Raw genomic sequence first — 26,222 nt, forward strand, 5'->3', positions numbered from 1 at the left:
TATTTATCTCAGTTCATCAGAACATTTGTGAATCTGTAACATTACAGGTTGCTAGTTGTGATGGCATTAGTTGAGATGGGATGTCTGCACCTAAATATGCGGATATTGCAATCTTTGCTAAGATTTTTAAGTACTATATATGAGAAGCGTTTAACATATAATACATATTTGGGAGCATTCCCCTTAAAAAGTCCTGTGATAACGTTTTCCTGACTGAAACCTTATAATGGTTTTATAATGATCTTGTATCACAAACATACAATATTAAAATCTTTAGAGATACTTATTATTGCAGAACTCTCGAGGTTGATTGATTTCCACTGATTTCGTTTAGATTTCATACTAGAAGTTATCACCTGAAACTTATTTCTCTGCACGCTGTTTCTCAAGGCTGCAAAAACTCTGGATTGTAAAAGCATTACAATGCATAACTTAATCCACATCGGCAACCTACCCGGTAACAATCTATTCATTGAAATTATTCTAAAACTGCAAGCAGATCTTCGAGGATTCGACCTGAGAAGACGTGACAACTTAACATTATTGAAAGCTATGAAAATGATACAATAAAAATACTATTGACTAAGTGACTTGACAAAAACAATTCTCTGGAAGAGGAATGCACATTTGTGGACATAGAACATCCAAAAACTCAAATAATATTTTCAACCAACATAAAACACCCACCATTTCATCCTTGTAGGCCTATTATTACAGTTCTGTTATCCCTCAAAGAGCTCCTAGATAAATATTAATCAATCTTAGTTTCTCCGTTATCTTCATTGATACAGGATATTAAAGACCTACTCAGAAAGATCTTTCTTTTTCCAAGGAAGGAACAGACACATTTGGTAACGCTCTTTCTGGTGGATACCTTATTTAACCGCAGATTCCCCCTCTTTAGCATATACTCTCGATGTCGTATTGTAACTGGAAGTTTTTACAGCAGTGCTTTGGAAAACTGCTAGGTTGCGTCATGCAGCTCCACGGTGACCTCACTCAGCCCTGGATGTGAAGGTTCAGAGCTGCCCCTAGGCCCCACCCAGCACACTGATGTCAGTTTCTTGATTTACTCTTTCTGCACCCTCAGATTCGGAGCAAAAACACATGTCGGTACCAGTGTACAGCTCTCTAACTGAAGATATTTTTAGATGGAAAAAAGTGCACTTCACAGAATGGGGAGATGGGAGGGTAGTAAGGAACCTGCAGATAGACAGAGTATCCATCAAAAAGAGCATTATCAAAGATAAGTAACTTGTTCTTCTGATGGACACTTCTAACTGCAGATTCCTCATCTTTCAAATGGATAACAAAGCAGTATGTCCCGAAGAAAGAGGTTCTGTGAAGTGGCTCAGACCAAAATGTTCTGCAGGACCAAATGGATGAAATGCCACTACCGTCGAAGCTGTGTCAACGCAGTAGCGCTTTAGGAAAGCTCATTTCGCAGCCTGGCAGATGTCAAGACCAGGGAATCCACATTCCAATGCACAGGTAGTAGCCGTGGTCCTGGTGCAATGAGCATTCAGTAATTCAAGAGGCTGCTTCTAGGCCAGAGCATATCATATCTTAATGTAGAGGGTTATCCCCCTTCACAGAGGCCAAAGCCTTAACCTTCTTTGGCCCCACAGAAGCCAATACAAAGCTGATCATCCACACAATGGTCTTTGGTAAGTATGAAGTAAAAGCTTAAGGATCTTTTGGGGTTAAGCTGGTGGAATCTCTCCTTCTCTTTTGAGGGGCGAGGCAGGGCAAAGAAAATTGAGAGGGTGATGAAAGCAGACACTACTTTAGGCAAAAAGGCTGCCCTGGTCTTCAACGTGGTGTAGGGCGGCAGCATGGAGAGGAACTTGAGCTCACACACATTACAAAGTGAAGTGATCACAATGAAGAAGAAGGTTTTGAGGGGTAGAAGACACAATGCACAGCTGCGCATTGGCTTAAGGGGGTACAAATGAGGAAAATGAGGACTAAATTCAGCTCCCAAAGTGACAGAAACAGTTTGGGAGGGAACATGTGCATTAAACTTTTAACAAACTGCATCACATTATTTAAACAAGCACAGTTGGTCTAGCAAATAAAAAAAAAGGGCAACAATTAGCCTTTAACAAAACATATGACAGTTTGGCTTGTAGGGAGTCTGTATAAAGGACACAAATTTGTCCCATCTCCCTGCGCAAACAGATTTTGTAGAGAGACTCCTAGCTGCGAGGATGACGTCCAGAACCTCAGGTAGGAGATCAGACACAGTCAACTGCCGCCACTCTAAAGACTTTCCAGCTTTGGATGCCGAATGCTGCCCTGCTGCTGCGATGGAAGATCCTCCTGAAGTGGTAGCCTGATCGCAGGACAAATGCTCATTCCCAAATGTTTTGGGTACCACATTTTGTTGGCCCAATTTGGAATCTGGATGATATCGGCTCAGTCATGCCTCATTTTCTTCACAACTTGGGACAGGACAGGCTGTGGTGGAAAGGCGTAGAGGTGTCCCATTCACCAATCTAGCCTGAATGCATCTCTTATAGACACCCTTCTTGGGAACTCCAACACACACGTTTTGAAACTGCACATTCTCAATAGTACAAAAAAGATCTAGTCAGGTTTCTTCCCACTATGGGAAGGCATCCTGCACCACCTCAGATGCAACCGCCATCCGTTATCCGCCAGGAGTCACCAGCTGAGCTTGTCCGCCCTGGTGTTCAAAGATTCCGCCTGCGGTTCATGATCAGGGAGATGGGACACTCCAGCTAACTCCAGAGGCAGAGCACCTCTTGGCACAGGACCCCAAGCAGCCCATCTTGATGCACTACCACATGGCAGAGATGTTGTCCGCAAGGAGCCTGCACTCTTGATGGCCAGCAATTCCAACAGATTTATGTGGAGCCGGTTTCATGCTCAGACCAGAGTCCTCTGCTCTCCACCTCTCCCAGATGACCTCTCCAGCCCAGGAGGAACGCATCCTTTACCACTGTCAGCTCTGGGTGGGGAAGGTGGAGGGGTCTGCATGTGGTCAAGTTACAATTTAGTAACCACCACTACCAATCTGGATGACATCTAGACAGGTTTCCTTGGTGCCTACTGAGACTACAGATCCCACTGCAGAGCCGGCATACACACCTTTGCAAAGTTGAGAAGCAAGATGCATGAGTCCAGAATGCCAAGAAGCCTCAGAGGTGCTCTTACTGAGATCCAGAGCTGAAACGTACGGATCAAAGGCTGAATGCCCTGGACTCGTTGGGACGAAGGAAAGGCCCTGAAATGCACCATGTCCAAAAAGGCTCCTACAAAGGGAAGCCTCTGAAAAGGCTATCTGAAAGAAAGACGCAAGTTATAGATTCCTTACCTTAGAATTACCCCTAGGCGTCAGACTGGATCTGGAAAGTTTTTCATCAGCAGTACCTCTGAGCTTCAGAAGGTGGAGTTGGCCGGCTCCGCGTCAGTCATTGGTGTCGTGTCACCGGTATGACGTCGCGGTAGCTACTTAAGACGCCGCCCTCGTGTGCTGACATCAGTTCTTTCTTTTCCCGCACCAGCCAGCGCAGAACCGGGAAGAGCGGTACTTCCAGTCATTTTGACTGACTTTTTCTAGACTTTTGTCGACTTCTTCTTCAAAATCTTCGCACTCAGGGTCAGGTAAGTCGAAGCATAAGAAGAAGTCGAAGAACCATCGTCAGGAGGGACGCGGGTGGTGCCCCTCCCACAGCTCCGCGCGCGGAGACCGAAGAGTCGACTCCCCATTTCCCTCCCTTTTCGGAACCCGGAGCAACTCCCGCCCAGCTTCGTACGTTCTACGAGGCGATGCACGCCATCTTTGGCCAGCCCAAACCCGCTGGTGCACCTTCGGGCCCCGTGGACTCGCTGGGGGCCTAGGCCTTCTCAGTCAGCAGCTCCGGCCCCGACGCCGCTCCCTTCAGCACCACTTGCGCATTCGTTGCCGGTTGGACCCCCGGCAGGCTTCGACCCCGGCCTCCATCCTGACGTGGACCCGGAGCCAGACTAGTGTCGTCCGACGCCGGATCCGGCACTGAGATGGGTTTTAATGCCCCTGTTTACACATAGGGCTCCTTTTCAACCAGAATGGCACCCAGATGCTGAGAAGCAGGACTGGGAGGGGTCAGGTGACCCTCTAGCTGACCAGCACAGTGAACATGACTGGAGAGAAGAACTGGGGGATTCCAGTGGTTTGGACACCTCGCCTGACCTTGGCATGTTGTCTCCTTCTACCGTGGCTACGGAGGAGGGAGCGTCGTATGCAATGGTGTTGCATAGGGCAGCCGAGGCTCTCAACCTCGAGCTTCCTGCGGTGCGGGAGGGACTAACCTCCTGACAGACGTGCTTCAACCGGCTGCGAGCTCTTCAGAGCCCTTGCTTTCGTTTAATGAGGCCCTCACCGACATTCTTTTGGGCACATGGTCTTGGTCCAACACAGTGGCTCCCGTGGACAGGATGATTGAGAGACGCCACCGTCCGGCTCCGGGCAACCCCACTTTCCTTTCCCAACACCCCACCCCAGAGAGCTTGGTAGTCCAAGCCTCCACTTCCAAAAGCGCCTTCCCTACCGCTCCACCGGAAAGGGAATCCAAGAAGCTGGACCATCTTGGAAAGAAAATTTTCTCTTTTGCCAGCTTAGGACTGCGGTCCTTAAACACCGCATGTCTCTTGGGCATTTATTCCCACTCAGTGTGGGATACAGTGGCGCACATGCTGCCTCAGTGTCTGGAGGAGGCCCGGGCAGTGCTCTCACAGGCTGTTGCCGCCAGGAGGGATGCAGCGAAGTTTGTGATACATTGTGGGCAGGACACCGTCGACTCTCTGCGCAGGACCATTTCAACATCAGTAGTGCGTCGTCGCATGAGTGCGCACTGGGAGGATTATTTCACCCAGGCAGAGAGTGGAAAGAGGCACAAGGCATGGATGCTCCCTTTCCCCGCTCCTGTTCGCCCTGGCCATGGAAACATTCGCGAGCAGGGCCAGGAGCGGTCGGGACTACCGGGGCTTGGACACAGCGATAGGGCAACACTACATAGCAATATATGCGGACGACCTACTACTATTCCTGCGCAATACAAAGGGGAAAATGCAGGGGGCGCGTGACGTGCTGGCTCGTTTCGGCACCATGTCGGGCCTCAGGGTTAACTGGCAAAAATCAAGCCTATACCCCCTAGCACCTGATGCCCTCCCACCGCTTACGCTAGGACATATGCGCTGGGAGCCTACTTGCCTGCAGTACCTGGGAGTCAAAATATATCATGGTGCGGCAGACTTACTGGATGGTAACATGGGACGGGCTATGAGTGCAGCAAAAGCAGCAATGGACTTCTGGGGAACACTCCCGCTATCCGTAGCAGGAAGGGTGGCTGTCCTGAAAATGGTGACGTTGCCACGCCTACTATACTACTTTGGTACGCTGCCGGTATGGGTGCCGCAGGCCATGTATAAGGAGCTGGACTCGAGAATTATATCATTTGTCTGGGGTAACGGCAGGCGGAGAGTGTCATTGTCCATGCTGCGGCACCCCACGGCTGAGGGCGGGCTGGCACTGCCGGACCTCGAGACCTACTACCTAGCAGCACAACTATACTGGCTAATACAGTGGCTAGCAGCGGATCGGAACCCAGGTCGGGAGCGGTGCCCAGCGGCGCCGGACATGGCCACACTTGCGAGAATTCTCCTCCGGGTGCGTCGCACCTCGGCAGCGGACACGACAGAGGCCAGGGTGATAGTGCGCTGCTGGACCAGATACCTGAGGAAAGTGGGCGCTGCAACTCCCTACTCCCCTGACATACCACTCGCGATACTGCGCTACCTTCCACAAGGGGAACATTGGGCAGAGTTAGAGGACTGGGTGGAAGCGGGGGTACGAGAGATGGGTGACTTATTCTGTGACACTGCGCTCCTTCCCTTTGCAGACTTGCAAGCTGCATATGACCTGCCAGAGGGACATTTTCTGAAGCACAGGGCCCTAACGGGTAGAATTAGAGCGCACTGGAAGACCGGGGATACTGAGCGCTGGCGGGTGCAGGTATGTGGCGCTGTCGGCAGGAAGGATCAAGACGGTGTCCTGTCTGTATAAGGCAATAAGACGGGACATGTAACAGCCGCTAGAGCGCTTGCGAAAGCAATGGGAGGACATTGGCAAACCAATACCCGAAAAAGACTGGGACAAAATCCTAGAACGCACCCTGAAAATATCTCGGAACGCGCGCTTCAAGCTAATTAACTATTCATCATCATCATCATCATCATAATCTTTATTTCGGTCACTGTGGACCATAAAAGCAATAGCATTTCACCATATTTACAATAAAAGAGTAAGATTAGATGAAAATCAACACATTAAATCCAAGAAAACATTTTTAAACAAACATAAATTATTTAACAGTTGGTACTAGTGGCTTTCATTAATCGGTTTCGAATGAACCACATCGTCGTTAAAAATTCGGCAACGGCAAATACAGTTGGTGCGGATATGTCTGACTTTAGGACTCTGTAAGCAGGGTAATGTTCCCTAAAACCCAAATTTCTAAGGAGTGGGGTAAGCCAGTATTTTCGGGGTGTATTATATGCAGGGCAGAAAAAAATAACATGTATATCATCTTCTCGCCTAGATGGACAGTTTGGGCAATTCACTGTAGGGTGTGTTTCAGACCAGTGTGCAACATGTGCCCTCAGGGGAAGTGTACCGTAGCACCACTGCATAAAAAGCTTCCTTGTTAATTGGGGAGCTATATCGTCAAGGACTATTTCCAGATGATAATGATCTTTAATAGTAAGAAACTGATTAGAAAGGGATTCCTGGCACAGGGACTCAGTTGCAACCTGTAGCTTGTATTCATAATACACCTTTGATAGGGTACTACGGGATATCCTGCAGCAAGCATTCTCCGGATTTGACCACAGATCCGGCCTCCCCAGCATATCAAAACTATGCTTGATATATTTAAACCAAAGTATTTGTAACAGTTTGGGAAGGCGCAGAATTTCTGCCAGTTCGGCTCTATAGCTGGCCAGATCAGGTGAGCTCCATAATCTGCGCCAAAAAGTCAGGGGTTTTAGACCCAACTCCTCGGAAATTGGTCTAATACCAAGGTCAAATCTTAACGGTAGAAGTGGGGTGCTAGTCGGGAGTGCAGCCAGTTGTCTAATAAAGTTATTTTCGCTAATCTGTAATTTCTTGCAGGGTATGTGTCCCCATATCTCACCCCCATATGTTACTGCCCCTCTAGCCTGAGTTTTATAGATGTGAAGGGGAGGGCCGAGGGGTTTGTATGTTGACCCAGACATCATCCTGCATATGCCACCCGTGCGTTGCACAAGTTTCAAGTTCGCCTTGTTTATATGAGAGTCCCAGGACATAGATTGGGTAAGGGTTACCCCCAGGTATTCAAAGGATGAGACCCGTTCCAATCTAACGGACCCCATCAAGGGGCTTGGACGGGATGAGGGTAGCGGGTTGAAAATCATGAACTTGGTTTTAGTCGCGTTGATTTCCAATCCGCGACCCTCAAAAAAGTTTATGAAACCGTCCAACACCCTCTGGAGGCCCATAGGGGATTTAGAAAGCAGCAGGGTGTCATCCGCAAACATAATGGCGGGCACCCTGCTGCCATTCAACCTGGGTGCATCAATGTCACTTAGCCCTAGCAGAAAATCTATGACCCCATTGACGAAGAGGCAGAACAGGGTTGGTGCAAGGACACATCCCTGTCTGCCTCCCGTGTCTACGGGGAAGCTATCGGAAAGGGCTCCCCCTCTACCACACCTTACCCTAGCAAAATTGCCATGGTGCAATCTCATTAGCATAGATGTGATATCGGCCGGAGCATCTAGATCTTTTAAAACTAACCATAACTTGTCTCTAGGTACCAAGTCAAACGCCGCTCTTAAGTCGACAAAGACGCTATACAGAGTACCGCCCTAATTAACTATTATATGCTGCATAGGGCATACTTGACGCCAGTTCGCATTCGAAGGTACTTTGGTGTGGACTCTGCGGCTTGCCCCAGGTGTGGGGAGAGGGAGGCAGACATACTCCATATGTTCTGGAGTTGTCCCACGCTGCTACCATTCTGGGGGGGCAATCAGATAGACAAACACTTCCTGTTAGGGTGGTTCCCTCACACGGCTAGGAACAGAGTGACAGGGAAGTTTCAAGACTTTGCCTATATTTTAGCTAAGTGAGAGATCGCCAGGAACTGGAAGGCGCCAGGCGGGCCCAGACTCGCCACTTGGAGAAGAGAGCTCGAGAGATGGGCGGGGGCGGAGGGGAGACTGTTACTCCGAGAGGCTAGCAGGGGAATAGGCAAAATGACAAGGGCCAGAGCCTGGGAGGATCTTGTGGGGGAACTAGTGGCAGCTGACGCAGACGCTAACAGTGAAGGGACCGCTTCGAGAGTGGCAACACCAGACCCAGAAGGCGGGCAATTAGTGCAACCCGTTCCAAAAACCTGAGAGACACAGTACAGCACCAACTGCCTCCCAGGGCCCTTAAATCTGCTCGTCTCCTTGGACAGATTTCCGGATTTTACCTAAAAGCAAGCAACTCAAGGGGAGAGGGGGGTTAGTTCATCATGAAACGGTTTTGAGGGGAAATACACCACGAATGTATCAGTACAAATGTACCTGCACATGTAAGCAATGCTATAGCATAAATGCCAATAAAATATAGTTAAAAAAAAAAAACATCAGTAGTGCGTCGTCGGTATGCCTGGATGAGGTTGACTGGTTTTTCAGGGGATGTCCAGAACACCTTGATGGACATGCCCTTTGATGGCCGTCGCCTTTTTGGCGACAAAGCAGACAACGCTCTTGAGCGTTTCAAGGACTCACGGGCTACGGCCAAATCCTTGGGCCTCTTCACCCGCCCTGCGCAGAATGCTTTTTGCCCCTTTCGTGGCTACAGAAGGGGTGCCCCGCTACGTCCCGCCCAAAGCCACAGGCCGCAACAAGTTACCACCACCTTCGCGCGGCCGGGGACGTGGGAACAACCGTCATGGTTCCTGGGGCCAACGGGCGGGCCAGTCCACCAACCCCCTCCCTCCCACCCCTCTGCAGCAGCCTCCTAACCCTCCTAGTCTGACCTTTCAGGCCAGTGGGCGGCAGGATCCGCCATCACCTCCCCCACTGGCGCACCATCACTTCGGACAGGTGGGTTTTGCAAATAGTCTAAAGGGGCTACTCCCTCTCATTCGCTCCCCCCCTTTGCTCTAAGGCATTTTTTCAAATCAAAATCTATATTGCCTTCAGCAAATAGACAGTTTGGCGCCAGTACCCACTTACGTGGGGAATGGAAGGACAAGCACCATTGACTATATTTTACTGTCGGCTCCAGCTGATCCAAATGCATGGGCTAGTATCTTGGCAAATGTTTTTAATGCTGCGTGCTTACAGGGATACCCAGTATCCTGGGGGAAGGCAGTTATTGTTCCCATTTTTAACAAGCATTGGCATAGACAATAGGTCTCGCCTTTGGGACCTTATAAGTGTTTAGCCATGCAATAGTTGCATAACTAAATACTTATAAGGTCCCAAAAGCGAGACCTATTGGCTATGGAAAGTGAAAGTAATTGCGGTAAAAGCGACGCGCGCGCCCGCGCTCATGCACTGTAGCTCTAGGCTGGCCTAGTAGCACTTTTTGGAGCCCTCTCAATAAGTCTTGCCAGACCAGCGCATGCGCTGGGTCAGGCGAGACCTAAAAAGGGTGCGAGGGATGAGCCCACATGTTATAGGCCGATCTCACTCTTAGATTCCGCAGCCAAAATAATGGGCAAAGTCGTACTAAACAGCCTAACAACATGGCTGGACCACAAACATGTTATTTCCAACTTGCAATATGGTTTTAGGTCAGGAGAAGGGACCTTGGACCAATGTTTAAATTTACAATTAGCGGTAGGGAAGTATACCATTGCCAAAAAGGGTATAATACATTTGGCGTTTATGGACCTGACACAAGCATTCGACTTTGTCAACAGATCAAAATTGGGGTCAATCCTAAGAGATATGGGTCTTGAACCGGAGCTTGTGAATTTCTTATATGCTATTCATGAGAATAATACAGCTGCTGTCAGATACAACTGTAATGGAGATCTGACAACCCCCTGGAATGTTAAGAGAGGGGTACGTCAAGGTTGTATCTTGGCCCCCCTCTTATTTACACTATATATAAATAAGTTGGGGGATTTTTTAACAACCAGTTGTAAAGACATCCCTAGGTTTGGTGGAAAGATGATCCCCGCTCTTTTATACGCGGATGACACAGTTATATTAGCTAGAACTGCAGTGGGTCTTCAATCACTTTTAGATGCTTTTATAGTTTTTATGGACTCCCTAGATCTTTCAACAAATTTTAAGAAATCTCACACTATGTCCATTGGCCCTGGAAAGTCCCAAAAAAAGACTACATTCTATTGTTAAGGAGTTGAGTTAACAAGGGTTCCAACTTTCCCCTATTTGGGGGTACTTTTTGATGAGCGTGCGTCATGGTGCCCACAAATTAAGCAAAAAGACTCATTAGAGCGACGGGGGCAACACTACATTTTGCTAAGAGATTAGGATCTAAACCCATTCTGGCCCTGATGAAGATATATAAAGAAAAATGTATTCCCATGGTAACCTATGGCAGTGACATCTGGGGATATAAGGAAGGAAAAGACATTCAGCATGACGAAGACAAGTTTTTATGTAAGATTTTGGCAGTCCCGCATTTCACCCCTGCATACATATTACATGAAGAATTAGGGGTGGGATATATATCAGACCAGATAGCAGTAGCCCCTTTATTGCGCTGGTTTGGAGTTTGGGCAAGCCCGATCATAAATCTAAATCAAATAATAATTACTGACTGTCTAGCGCTAGACAGGGATGAATAGATCTTCTGGCTAAAGTACCTAAGGGAACTGACAAAATGGTTAGGTTGCCCTGATTTATTTCTAAGCCCCAAACCCCTGGACAAATTTAAAATGAGAAATATTAGACAGCAGTTTATGATTAAGCACCAGGGTCTAAGGGAAGAAAAGGAGTTGATAAAACCAACGGTGAGAGGTTATGCTACATTATTTATGCATAACCAAGTCCAACCTTACCCATTAATTGTTGGCAATCCCTTCCATCGTTTTGTTTTAACGAGATTCCGTCTCCTAATGGCTCCCTGGCTTTTGTCGGTTCCCCAAGGCTTTTCAAAACCTGGCACCTTAAAACCTTGTCCTTGTGACAATTTCTCTGAACAGGATACTATTCATTTTATTTTATTTTGCAACTACTACGTTTAATTATGTAAGAAATTTATATTATTATTACCCAGAGAATGTCATTTTTCCCAAGTCAGGCCTGCCTTACTGTACCTTCAAATGTTATCTTCCCCCATGGTCTGTTTTGGGTTTGCAAGTTTTTTAACAGGAGCCATTAGGTGCAGAAAAAAGTTGGTTTTTTAACTGTCATCATGTTTTTTTTACATGTTTTTATTTCCAGGCCCACTGTGTGTCATAAACGGTGACTATAATACTTAATTGAGTTTGCTCCTTTGCACCTTGCACTTTATACAACGCCTTTGCATTGTATGTACTCTAGGTCTCGATCACCTGGTTTGATATCAGGAATGCCACCAACAGGGACTTTTTGTATTTGACTGAGTTGTTCTTTTGCACCCTGCACTCTATAAAATGTTTTTGTACTGTATTATACATTAGGTCTCGGTCTTCTGGTTGATATCAGGAATGTCATAAACGGGGACCTTCTGTATTTGATTGAGTTTGCTCATTTGCACCTTGTATTTTATACAACGTTTCTCTATTGTATATATTTTAGGTCTTGGTCTAAGGGTTGATATCAGGAATGCTTTTTTAAACTTTGGCTTTTTTAAATTGTGTTAATGAAATGTACCGCTGTATGACATGATCACTTTTATGGCGTTAAGTTGTCGAATAAAGCATTCTTGACTGACTGACTGACATTCAAGTAGTTTTAAATTCTCGGCTTGATTTCATACTTGTTATTAGGAAAACATTTTAGGAATTCACATTAAAATAGTTTTTCTGCACTTAAGTACACTTTAAAAACATTAATAAAATCCATACAAAATATTTATTTTCTAAAAATTGTAGGGTTATAAATGCAGGGCAGCATTGCCTAAGGCCAAGTGACTAAAATTTATAAAATAGAACAGCATGGAGTGTAGATTGTTGAGAAACATCGTCACAAGGGGCACATATTCATAACTCTTGACCAATCATTCATCGTTGGGAAACTAGTTAGTCCATGTAAAATCCCTAGTCTAAATCTGGTCAATAAAAATCTATCATATCTGTCTGGTACAATTTTAAGTTAGGGCTGGATACTATGAGTTGTTAAAATGATTTGATAGTACTGTTGGCTTCACAATTTCTGTAGATAATCTAATCGAATCCAATAATAACAGACACTTTTCCTTAATATCTTTCCTTGTAACGGCAGTCATTGTACTAGGCTCATTATAAAACTTGGGGTGGCCAAGATCATTCATAAAGTTTTTAACATACTTTAGCCACGGTATAGTTGATACCCGTTCAAGTTTAAAACTAACGTTTAGAATGTCCCAATTAAGCATCGTTTTAGATGATGTCCAGATTACGTGCCATAATAGAATAGGTTCTATTTTTATAAGATCTGAGATGTATGGCAAACCTAATTCAGAATGGCATACATAAGAGGATGTACTGCTCAGGACTGCTAATAAAAATTTACTTTAAGACCCAGCTCATGCATAAATAAGGAGAAACTAGTCACTACCCTTTGAAGTCCCACCTCGGTACGCGACATCAATACGGCATCATCCGCATACAGTAGGGCCTGTATGGGCCGACTAGCAATTTGTGGGAAGTCCTGACACTGGTTCACTAGCGTTTGACCTAGTCCATTAGTACAGAGTATAAGTAAGAAGGGGGCCAACACGCGGCCTTGCCTTACCCCTCTCTGTATTTTAAACAAGGCTGTGCACTCCACATCGACCCCATACTGCACCCTTGCCTTTGTATCACTATATAATTGCCTTAAAAAATATATTATTGGCAATTCGACACCTAAACTCTCCAATGCTAAAAACAGCCTACCCTGCTTTGCCTGCGTGTACTTCCCTGCAATAATATTCAGATTTAAACTCTGCTCAACAGTAACTAGTCCCTCACGAAAGCCAAATTGTAATTCAGAAATTATTCTATTATCTTCGGCCCAATCCTGTAGTCTGCTAAGTATAATTCGTCCTACTACTTTAACCAGAGAATCTAGTAATGATATGGGCCGATAGCAGCCAGGATCCTGGCGGTCGCCTTTTAAAAAAAATTGGAACCAAAATTGATTCAGACCAGCTCCCTATGAAGTGAGAAGAACAATATGTTGTTATTATCTGAGTTAAAAGTGGGCCCCATAGCAGTAAATTAGATCTACGGGAACCCCATCGGGCCCGGGAGCTTTTCCACCGATTCTTGCCATGATAGCACAATTAACTTCTTCCAATGTAAACTGGAGATCAATGGAAGAAGTGGTGGATAACAATACAGTATCCTTTTGGGGTTGGCTTCCCATGGGTTTTTCATACATAATAGAATAGTGCTCCACCCATTGTTCTTCTCCTATTGCTATCTCAATTGAAGGAACTTCCCAGGTGACCAAAAAAGTGCCTTTGGCTGCCTTCCAAAAGGCAGAGCTATCTCTTGATAAAGAAGCTTCATGCAAAGCTAACCATGCTTTTTTTCTCAGCATTTCTTTGCACTCTTTGAGTGCATGCTTATAAGACCCCCAAGCCATTCTAATTTCACTAATATTCCTAGGTAATTTATGCATCTCATGTTTCAGTCTTGAGTATGCCTGTGAGCATTTAGTATCAAACCACCCTTGATTTCTAGTGCACAAATTATTTTTCTGCACAAATGGGGCCTCTTTTATAGCTCCAGATATCTGTTGGAAGGAATTCAAAACATCAACATGAGCAGTTGTTTCATCTAGGCAAGCCATAAAGGCAGTTTCACATTTGGTCACTACTTTCTTTGTAATTTTCAATAGGTCCACCATCGACCAGCGCAGGGTATAACCATTTGCTTTACTTGATGGAAAATGGTCACTCAAGGCATATTCATGAGTAGTAAAAGACTTGACTCTGGTTGAAAGTCTATTTGTCACCAATATATAGTCTATAATCGAATAGCATCCTCTTCCATTAAAAGTGTATCTGAGGGGGACAGGCGGAGAGCATAACCCATTGGCAAACCCCAAATCAGATCCAAACATTACTTCATTTAGGAGTTCCCCATATTTTTTATGTAGGAAATGCATGTAACTATTCCCATCCTGATGCGTATACCTGCACAGCTCCCCCCATTACTTGGGCATAAAACAAAGTTAAAATCCCCACCTGTCATGTCATGCTAGTGAACAATGGTAAATCCCACAGAAGTATCACTTGGGACTAAGCCAACGAAGGACATTTCAGGCACCTTCTCCAAAAGTAAAGTATAACTACAATTAACCTGGGAGAGAAGAAACCAAACATACCTCTGTCAAGCAGCAACAGTGTCAAAGCCATAAGCCAAATAATGTTGCCCAAATAATAGTTCTCTGGATTCTCGCTGTCTGATACCCACTGAGCTACTAACTGAAGCTAATTTGCATGTGCATAGCTCCTTAAAACGGGCACCCATGCCTCATTGTACAAATGGTAGCTACAACTTTTAAAAAACACATCTCCTGCATACACACCTAATCCAGCTAGTTCATAATTAAGTCAAACCCATAAAGGAGCGAGGCCCAAGTATGTGTGACATTTGCTGAAAATACCAGAAAACAAGGAAAGGACCACAATTATGTCCAGGGCCCTCCACCTATCACAGATACAAGGAGCTTCATCTGGCATAATACTGAGTTTCAAATAGCCCCCAAAGCGTTTATGACCTGCATCTACCCTATTTGCTAACTTTCCTTAGCACAGCCTTAGAACATTTACACAGTGCCAATGACAAATTTCAGCAAAATCGTATTTTGCAGTAAATTAACACTTCTTTTAGACCATTTATTAGACATCCTTTGCTCATTTTTCTTGTCCATCTTCAGTCAACAAGCAAACTAGTGACTTCTTCCCATGTCAATTGCACTTCACTATGAATCTACCTGGCACATATCTTACTTTGCACATATACTTTTTAAGTGATAGCTTTCTCTCAGTGTCTCATATATTACTAGTTGGTCACAGCTTTTGTTTTTTCTATAATCTGCAGTTTAAATCCATGTGTTAAACCAAGCTGGTATTTCATAGTCTATTTTCATCATATAGTTACTTCTATGTAGGGCCTTTCTTTCATGTCTATTAAAATACAGTATGAGATGTTTATCTTCTTTTCTTTTAAATAGCAAGTACATAGGGTGAAGACTTAAATGGGAAGTAATCTAGTTTCCCAATAATGATCACAACTGTAAAGGCCGGAATTAGGCAGTCTTAGTGTGTAGTTTTATCAGTTGAACACAGACATATCCATACCACATTTGACTATTCATATGTTTTAATGTATTAATGTATTTAAGGTTTTGGTCTGAACATATACTGGCTAATAAAGAATCATTTAGTAGTGAATCCTGCCACTCATGCAGAGATGAGCCTTTATAGTGCCTTCTATTTAACCTAGGTAAGATTACATCAAGAGGTTCTCATATGGGCTATAGTGACCTGCAAACATTAGCAAACGTGTTGACAAATAGATTGCAGAACATAAGGTTTCAATAACAGGTTTGCTGATGCGTAATAGGATCCAAACCCTTCGGGAACTGCACTTAGGGATGGATTATGGCAGAAAAGAGCCAAAAGAGAAGGTTGGTATGATGCTAGGAGCTATTTGATCCTCTCAACTGAGAATTACTGTAAAGGGTAATAGTAAAAATGTAATTTGAAACGAATCTGGTGGCATGGGCTTAGTATTCCCTTAACTCATGTAATATCTTGACCAAGAAGAACAATACATTATTTACTGGCTTAAATATCAAGATGTATGAGACAGGAACACCCATTTGTATTCCTCTTTTCACCAAAGGTAAAGAGCCTCTAACATTAGCTAACCAACAACACTTATAATAAATCGGGTGAGAGGGCAGCAAAGTTTACAGGTAATGTGGACTTGAAATTGAGTTAGAGCAGCACTGCACACTAAAAGAGCATCCTATCCTTTTTCTGGAATAAAATTTGAATCCTATGAACTTGTGTGTAATGAAAGAACATGGGGCTGTATCCCTACTACACAGAGAGCTTGCTTCAATATTTGGTCAACTTTATAGTATGACTTGAGAAAACATAAGTAAGTTAACTTTATCACTGTAAGGTCGAAATATGGTGGTACTCCAAAAAGTTTATTTTGATGAATAAGTTACTTACCTTCGGTAACGCCTTATACGGTAGAGACTAGATCTAGCCCAAGATTCCATACCTTAGAATTATCCCCAGGCGCCAGTCTGGATCCGGAACCTTTTCTATGGCAGTACCCCTGCGAGTCGGTAGAGAGCACACGATGACTCCGCACAACGTCATCCACCGGATAGGATGTCATCAGAGTTATGTTATGTTATGTTAAATGAATTTATTCAAGGGTGAAATGGGGGACAGGGGCGCACTGACATAGGAGGGGGGGGGGAGGGGGGGGACGAGTTGGGATTGGGAGGGGGGCTACTTTTATGGCACATGGGAACCAGTGATGTAATGTACAGTTGTTGTTGATTTGGAAACTAATAAAAAATGTTTCAACAAAAAAAAAATGTTAAATGAATTTATATCGCGCCCAGATACTCAAAGGAGTGTCCCGGCACGTACTTGGAAAAAAGGAGACATACACCGGGACTACTAGAAGAGAAAGTTCTTTAGCTTTTAAAAAACAAAATAGTCCATATAGGTCCTCCCCTGACGCGTTGACGTCAGTTTCTTCCGCGACTACTTTCTGTGCTAAAATGCAGAGCCACATATACGAACTGCCATGGAAACAGTGTGCCCAAAAATGCTTTTTTGAAAGACGCGTATATTAAGTATCATTGGTAAGTTGGAGCTCCTATCTTGAAAGTTTCGGGGTGATTCGACAAGCGGGCGCTGAGAAATAAAGGGGGGGTCCCAAAACGTATTTTCCCCAAGCAAATTTCCCATAGGAAACTTTAGACACGGCTACAGCCCGAACTGTTGAACGCAATTACACCAAATTTGGCAAAAAGGTAGCCCTTGGTTCAGAAAGAACCCTTTTTGTTAAATGGTGTAAATCCGTTCAGTAGTTGCTGAGAAAATGAAAATTAAAAAAGTTTCGAAATCTATGGCCGCACAGTATCTGTGCACCCTCCCGATCACGAGCTGAATGCTAATTGGCTGTCAACACTCCAAAGCAGGAACTGAGGCACAAGAAAAAAGAAAAGAAAACGCGAAAAACAAGAAAAGGGGACAGGGTAGAAACAACCTGACCCCCTAGGCCTGCTCAGGGGGTCCCACAAGGACGCCCAGGGCCCAAAAAGGCATTTTTTAAAAAAAAACAATATCGGCGAAATTTGCGCACCCAGCGCGAATTTCGGCCGAAATAAAAATAAAAATACGAAGCGTGGGCTCCCGCACTTCATTATTCTTTAGCCCCCGGGTGGGCCAGAGAAAAAAAAAAGTGTGGGAGGGCCTCAATCCCCCCCACACTGCCCCGGGGACCGCCACCCCCCGGGGATTTTCAAAAATATTTGGGGGGGGGGGCTCACGGCCCCACCCAGCCCCGGGGACCGCCACCCCCAGGGCTTATAAATTAAATGGGTGGGGGGGCTCATACGCCGCCCCAAGCCCCGGGGACTGCCACCCCCCCGGGGCTTTTCTAAAATAATTGCGGGGGGGGGCTCACGGCCCCCTCCGCAAGCCCCGGGGACCGCCACCCCCCGGGGCTTGTATTTTTAATAAATAAAAAAAAACCTAACCTGTGTGGGGGGGCTCGAGCCCCCCCACATGCCCCGGGGACCGCCACCTCCCCGGGGCTCTAATTATTTAAATTGGGGGGTCCGTGACGGACCCCCAAGCCCCGGGGACCACAACCCCTGGGGCTTTGCAAATGTGGGGAGCGGGCCGCGCGGCCCCCTCCTGGAGCCCTGTCATGGCCCTGGGGTCTGCCACCCCCCAGGCTCCTGCAGTGTCCCGGGGTGCCCACACCCGGGACACTGCAGTTTGCTATGGCAGGGCGGGAGCCTCGCGGCTCCCGCCCTGCCATAGTAAACTTTGCTTTGGTTTTTGGAAGAGAGAGCAGGAAACCTGCTCTCTCTTCCAAAACCCAAAGACGATTGCTTTTCCACACGGGGAGCTGCATCTTAGCTGTTCCCCATGTGCAAAAGCAATGCTGGCTTCCGAAGGATGCGGGGAGCTGGCGGGACCGTGGGGGGATTAGGGACCCCCCCACAGTCCCCAACGGAGAGGGCAGCCCCGGGGGATGGGGTCCCCAGGGCTAGAAGTGGCCCAGGAGGAGGGCCACGCGGCTCCCCTCCTCAAAAATGTAATAAAAAAAAATAAAAAAATAAAAAAATCGCCATGCCCCGGGGGATGGGGTCCCCGGGGCCGACTATGGCCTCAGGAGGGGGGGCCCCTCCGAAATTATTAAAAATAAATAAATAAATTGGGGTCAGGCCCTGGGGGATGGGGTCCCCAGGGCCAGTAAACCAGGAAAAAAAGGGGGGCCACACAGCCCCCTTTCTTAATTTTTTTTTTTAAAAAGACAGGCATCGCGCCGGAGGCTCCGCCCCCTTCCTGCAGCACTCTGCAAACGCGCCCCCTGGCACATTTCCAGATGGAGACCTAATTCCCCTCGGATACTGGGGGTCCCTGGGGGCCAACTAGCCCATCAGGAACCTCCAGTATGCGCCAAGGAGCTGCGTTGCAGAGAGGTGTTCAGAGGCCACATCCCTTTTTACACCTCTCTGCAACGCAGCTCTGTGGAGCTTAATGGAGGTACCTGGTGGGCTAGTTGGACCCCAGGGACCCTTAAGATTCAAGGGGACTTTATCCCCCAACTTAAAATGGCCACAGGGAGTGTTTACACGGTGGTGAAGGGAGGGGAAAGGGCCTGAGGGGACGTGTGCAAACACGCCCTGTGGAGCGTTTTAAGCTGGGGAATTAATTCCCGTTCAATCCTGAGGTCCCCTGGGGGCCAACTAGCCCACCAGGTGCTTCCAGTAAGCGCCACTGCGCTGCGTTGCAGAGAGGTGGTCCAGGTCATGCTCCTTTTTACACCTCCATTCAACGCAACTCTGTGGCGCTTACTGGAGGTACCTGGTGGGCTAGTTGGTCCCCAGGGAGTAAATTGATGTTTGATACTTTGTATGTGTGACTATGTGTGTGAGTAACTCTATGGATGAGTGTCAGTGTGTTACAGGATGTATGGGTGTATGAGTACATATGATGAGTGAGTACATGTATGAGTGACTGTATAGAACTATTGGTGAATGAGTGGATGTGTGTGTAGATCTTGGAATTACTTAATAGGTGTGTAGTAACTGGTATTAGTATCTCCATTGTTTTGAAAATGTTAGTTTCTATTTTTGAGTGTGTGTATCAAAGGTTATATTAGGGTGAGAGGAGGTCTGCCACTCTATCACAAGGATGATGTCATCAGTGATGTCATTTGAGATGTCATCAGTGATGTCATGAGTGATGTAACTGACCATGTCATGAGTGATGTAATATGTTATGTCATCAGCAGTGCATAGCGGGGGCGCGAGTTACAGTTAGCAGAACTAACTATAACAGGGGAATTTCTATGGTTTTGTACGAGTGAAATGTCCAGCTAACAAGAACTTTCCCTAAAACCTATGGTTTTTTCTATGAATTTCTAAGGTTTTTTAAATGCTAATTCCTAACTAGAACGCCCCTGAACCTATGGTTTTTTCAGTGAATATATATATATATTTTTTTGCGTGCAATAACTAAAATTGATGATAATTATCCTGTGGCCAGGCACTTTGCCGAAAAACACAAAAGTAACAGTAATCTTTTAAAATTCTTCTGCCTAGATCGAGTCCCACCCCTTAGAAGAGGTGGTGACAGGATAAGAACTCTTAGACAGTTAGAATCAAAATACATCATAGAGCTTCGTACCCTGGCACCGAATGGATTAAACTGTGAGGAAGAATCGTGGATACATGTTGGCTAAAATACCAAAAAAAAGGAATCGAAAAATTGTTATAAATAATTGTGATACAAGAAAATGCAATAATATCTCATAAGGAAAAATGAGGATGCAGAAGGTATAAAAGTAAAAAATTGGAAAAATCTATGGTGAGAAAATGAGAAAAAATGAAATTACTATGAGAAAAGAATCATAATTGCATGTGATGTGGTAAAAACAGAGTATCTCAAATGAATTGATGGCAATACTGTTGAGAAAAACTTCATATATTTAAATATATTTTTAAGAAAGCTTTTCCCTCCCAGAAAGTTCATATTTTGTAATGAATTTGATTGTTTTTAATTGTTAACACGTTTAACCCATAGAATGATTGATAGGAATTGTGACTTTGCAATGATGTATGCCCATTCAGGGCTAGATCTCATGGATTAAATGCAACATGTTCCCAGCCCATTTGGGTGTAACATCATGAAGGAGGGCTAATTGAGTTGCCTAAAGAACAGCTATAAAAAACATGAATGAAATGTTCACTGTAATTATATTTGCACATATATGTTTAAAAGCTCATTCAGGGCGTAAATTTGTGATGAAAGGTTATTCTAATGAATTTATGAATAATCCTGGCAAAAAATTGAAAACAATATGTTTGTTAGTTATGTATGTGCACATTGGCAGAACTCAGCTATAGGATTATATAGCATCTCCTCACTAGCTTAAAATGGCAACTGCTTAGACCGGCTTTGAAGGAGTTTTTCTGAATGTTGCAGTCCTCTTTCTATTTCAATCTGAGATGACGTGGGTTAAACAATGATTATTTATCCGGTGCAAACATTGCGTGCATTGACATTGACGAAGGCCAGCATGGCCGAAACGCGTTTGTCTGCCCTTGGAGCGGAATAAAGAATTTGAAAAGATTATCGAAGTGTGTGCGCCACGTTTTATGTCCCTGACAAAGAAACGCTTGGAGAAATATATATATATATATATATATATATATATATATATATATATATATATATATATATATATATTTTATCTACTGGCGGTCGCCAGTAGATAGCTATAGTTAGGACCATGTTTCCATAGGAAATCTGAAAATTCTATTTTGAATAACTTTGGCGCCGGTTGACGAATCCTCGCGAAATGTTCAAAACTAATGGGGCGCTCCGCTCCGCTCCTACCCTGAAAGTCTCGGGGTGATTCGTCAAGCGGGGGCTGAGAAAAAAGGGGGTCCCAAAACACATTTTCCCCATGCATTTTCCCATAGGACCTTTAGTCGAAGGTACAGCCCGAACGGCTGAACAGAATTACTTGAAATTTGGCAAAGAGGTAGTCCTCAGGTCAGGCATGTGATGTCAGCAGTGATGTCATGAGTGATGCCACTGACCATGTCATGAGTGATGTAATATGTGACGTCATCAGCAGTGGATTGCGGTCGCCCGAGTTATAGTTATCTGAACTAACTATAACGGGGGAATTTCAATGGTTTTTTACGAGTGAAATGTCCAGCTAACTATAACGTGTGAAACCCATGGTTTTTTAAGTGAATATATATATATATATATATATTACCTACTGGCGGTCGCCAGTAGGTAGTTATAGTTAGGACCCCTTTTCCATAGGAAATCCGCAACATTCTATTTTGAATAACTTTGGCGCCGGTCGACGAATCCTCGCGAATTTCTCAAAATAGGTGGGGCGCTACGCTCCGCTCCTACCCTGAAAGTCTCGGGGGGATCCGTCAAGCGGGGGCTGAGATAAAAGGGGGGTCCCAAAACGCGTTTTTCCCATGCATTTTTCCATAGGACCTTTAGAACGAGCTACAGCCCGAACGGCTGAACAGAATTACTCGAAATTTGGCAGAGAGGTAGTCCCTAGGTCAAGGAAGTGCCTTTTGTAGGTTTGGTGTAAATCTGTTCAGTAGATTCTGAGAAAATAGCCTTTAAATCAATATATATATCTGAGCCCGCTTACGGTACGCTTACCGTACGCTTACCGTAAGCGTACGGTGGCGTGCGCGAGCGCGATTCTGATTGGCTCTTAGATCTTAGTAAACATTCGAATCGGCCGAAACCAGGAAGCGGCGGCCGCCATTTTGTGTATTTCACTCTAAAAAAAAGAGTGAAAACAAGAAAAGGGGGCAAAGAGGAGAGTTACAGACCCCCTTACATTTGTGAGGGGGTCAAAGAAGGACTGTAAAGTACAAAGAAAACATTTATTGATTTAAAAAAAAATCACGGGGTACGCGTACGGTAAGCTTACGGTAAGCGTACGGTAAAAAAAAAATACAAAAATGAAATGAAATGCAGATTTAAGTGTTTAGATATTAGGGGGCTCTAAAAAGAGCCGTTGTGTTTATGAAGTGATTTTTAAGTGGTACCTACAAGTAAGTACCGATGCAGAGTCTAAGGTTCAAGAGGAAGACTCTGTTCCCTTCATCAGTGAAGTGCACACCATCTCCTCTATAAATGTCTTGCATGTCGTAACGCAAGTTGTTGTGGTAAATGGCACCCATACCATAGTCACGGAGGAAAGCAGAAACAGATTTGTTGACGTGCTTTCTTGCTTTGTCAATCTGTGGACAGAAATGATTGGACCAGTTCCATTTTTGCCTTTGGCATATGTTGGAAAACACAAAGGCAGTTTTAGGGAAAAGTGAAAACAGTTGTGCAAAGGTGTCCTTCATAAGCATTTCCAGACCTACCCCAGTCAAAGTGCCTAGGTCATTGCCACCACAGTGCACTATTATGAGGTCAGGGTGTTGGATTTGTATGAAGGATTTCACCAATGGCATCAATTGGTGCCACTTTAACCCTCTCTGACCAATCCATTTAATGTCTACATTTGGCAAAGCAAGGTCTCTCACCATATCTGTTTTCTCTGCAAACTTTTCACTCCAGAAGACATAGCTGTGCCCTACAATCCACACTGTGAACATCTTCAAAGGAGAACTGGATGCACTCGGGAGGTGTCTTTCAGTAGAATGGCAATATGAAAAGAAAGACAGTTTGGAAATGGAGGCATACATATTTAAAAAAAAAAAAAGAACTGATTGGCTGTTTCATACCATTCTAGAATAAAAACTAGGCTGTATGTGTAAATTAATAGAAGCATGTTTTGTATTGGTACAGAAAAATGTGTTACCAAAGAACAGTACTATGGATTTGCTGTTAGGTTTGAAAAGTCAAGCACTCTTGCTCTGTGGAATTGAAACATTGTTTGGCGAACTTCTGACCTAACTCAACACAGCAGTGTTCCATGAGCTGTTGCTATGGTAGCAGGCAGAAGTCAAGTTGGGGGAAGGGTACTAGGCAGAAGTCAAGTTGGGGGAAGGGTACTTTTGGAAAAGGGTTGGTTTTCAACCAATAGAAATGTGTGATTACATTTGAAAAAAAGGGGGAAGCACTGAGATTTGAAACTTACATGTATATGTGTGGAAAAATAGAGGGAAAGTTTGCCATTATCTGGTTCTGCTGAGAGGAGAGAGGTGAACACAACAGAGATCCTGGCTCTGATAATCTGCTGTTTGAGTGTCACATTTCTTTCACAACTAACTAATTTTAAAGGTGAGTTTACAGTTTGAGAGGGGATGTATGTGGTAACTTAAGAAATGAATAATAGAAATGGAAATTGTTTTTGTTGTAGTTGCGTTTATCATTTTCTGTTTTGGGAGAAATTTAAATGTGAGGAACATGTAAAATAATATGGAGTATGTTTTCACAATAAATTAAGGTGTACTGGAAAAAAAAAGAATAGTTTAAGGGTTTGAGGTTGGACTCAGTAATGCAAATACATTCAGCATCACTAAGGCTGGTTGCCCTTGCTGGAGTGTAGGCAGTCACCGAGAATACACATGGTGGTGGTCTGAAAAAGCAGTTTGGACATGTGCATTTAAATAAATCAAAAAAAGTGGTTTCATAATGTGTCAGTCTGTAAAAGTGATTTTCTCTTGCCCCGAAAAAAAAAGAGCAGTAAGTGTGCTTTCAAATTGGCAAATAAATTCGTTTTGGGACTAATGTGAAAACATGACTCTGTGTGCAGAGAGGAATTATAGGCAGAGATTTATTGCGTATTGCTCTGGTGATTTCACAGTTGCATTAGATGGAAAGGGGGAGCGAATTTTTGGGGGAAGAAGCAGACTCTTAGCACACACCCATGTGCTTGCCATGTATAATCATGCACAGTATTTACAAGCGAGTGGGGTTTTCAGGTTTCAGTCTGTAATGCAAATACATTCAGCATCACTAAGGCTGGTTGCCCTTGCTGGAGTGTAGGCAGTCACCGAGAATACACATGGTGGTGGTCTGAAAAAGCAGTTTGGACATGTGCATTTAAATAAATAAACAAAAAGTGGTTTCATAATGTGTCAGTCTGTAAAAGTGATTTTCACTTGCCCCGAAAAAAAAAGAGCAGTAAGTGTGCTTTCAAATTGGCAAAGAAATTTCGTTTTGGGACTAATGTGAAAACATGACTCTGTGTGCAGAGAGGAATTATAGGCAGAGATTTATTGCGTATTGCTCTGGTGATTTCACAGTTGCATTAGATGGAAAGGGGGAGCGAATTTTTGGGGGAAGAAGCAGACTCTTAGCACACACCCATGTGCTTGCCATGTATAATCATGCACAGTATTTACAAGCGAGTGGGGTTTTCAGGTTTCAGTCTGTAATGCAAATACATTCAGCATCACTAAGGCTGGTTGCCCTTGCTGGAGTGTAGGCAGTCACCGAGAATACACATGGTGGTGGTCTGAAAAAGCAGTTTGGACATGTGCATTTAAGAAAATCCAAAAAGTGGTTTCATAATGTGTCAGTCTGTAAAAGTGATTTTCACTTGCCAAAAAAAAAGAGCAGTAATTGTGGTTTCACATTGGCAAAGAAATTTCGTTTTGGGACTAATGTGAAAACATGACTCTGTGTGGAAATAGGAATTACAGGCAGAGATTTATTGCGTTTTTTTCTGGTGATTTCACAGTTGCATTAGTAGGAAAAAGGGGGAGCGATTTTATTCCAAAAAAAAAAATTTAAAATTACTATTTGGTCTAAAGGAAATGGAATTAGATGTATTTTGGAGTTATTTGAGATATAATATTGTGATTATACTTCTGAAACAAACATATCAGACGGTATTTTAAAGAAATAAGTATTGGTATTAGATGATATTTTTTTAGAATATTATGCATTTCTATAATGTTAAGTTTAAGTAAAAAGAGATTCTGGGCTTTTTTATTACAATCTTTGTGATTGTTATTTTTTTTTGCCCGCTGTAAAATGATGAATGCAATTGCTTTCACAATTTATAGTGAAATGCAATATATTCTGAAAACAGCAAAAATAAGGCAAAAATATTTTTTGGAAAAAAATGTAAATATGTGTACTGTATTATAAATTGTTTTTAAAATATTAATACTTTTTTCTTTTTTTTCAGATTGATATAGAAAATTTTCGAAAACTAGAACCATTTTTAAAACTATTTTTTTTAAAAACAAATGAATAAATATTTTTTTGAGTGAGTATGGTAAGTCAATAATAATAATTGTAGTCTCTCAAGGACCTTGTAATGTGATAATTGATTTTTAGTGTTTTTTTTAAAAAATAAAAAAAAAGTACGCGCACCGTACGCGTACGGTAAAAAAAAAAAAAAAAGTTTTTAAAAACATATGTAAAAAAAAGATGAAAGATAAGGTTGGCTCTTAAAAGAACCGTTGTGTTCATGCAGGGACAGAGGAAAGGAAGCATGGGAAAATTATTCAAAGCGACAAATGTGCTGATCTATTTTGTTGTTCACTAGGGAAACACTGGTCTCCCTATAGCAAATTAGATCTTGACAAAATGTGCATCGAATATCAACCTTCCGAAATCGAGGGTTGATTTCCAGAGGGCCAGCAAAAGGAGATTCTCCCCCCACAGATGAAGGGCTCACCTGACCTGCAGAAGAAGGAGTCAGCCCTGCAGATGATGGTCCAGGCTGAGCTGCTGTGGATGTACTGGCTTGTCTTTCTGAAGAGTTACCTCCAAAAAGATGACCATGTGTCCTTCTGTGTACATCCTGGAGGTGTCTCTTCATGGTGTGATTCCCAAAGGAATACTTCCTGTTAGG

The 26,222-nt window shown here is 44.0% G+C and overlaps 1 protein-coding gene across 2 annotated transcripts in view; it reads right to left on the minus strand.

The window, feature by feature from the left end:
- Positions 1-26,222, minus strand: part of NEK1 (NIMA related kinase 1) — a 1,277,786-nt gene that overhangs the window by 590,101 nt on the left and 661,463 nt on the right. The window lies entirely within an intron of this gene.

This window comes from Triturus cristatus, chromosome 2_2 (genome assembly GCF_964204655.1).
Source record: "Triturus cristatus chromosome 2_2, aTriCri1.1, whole genome shotgun sequence".
NCBI classification, from domain to species: domain Eukaryota; kingdom Metazoa; phylum Chordata; class Amphibia; order Caudata; family Salamandridae; genus Triturus; species Triturus cristatus.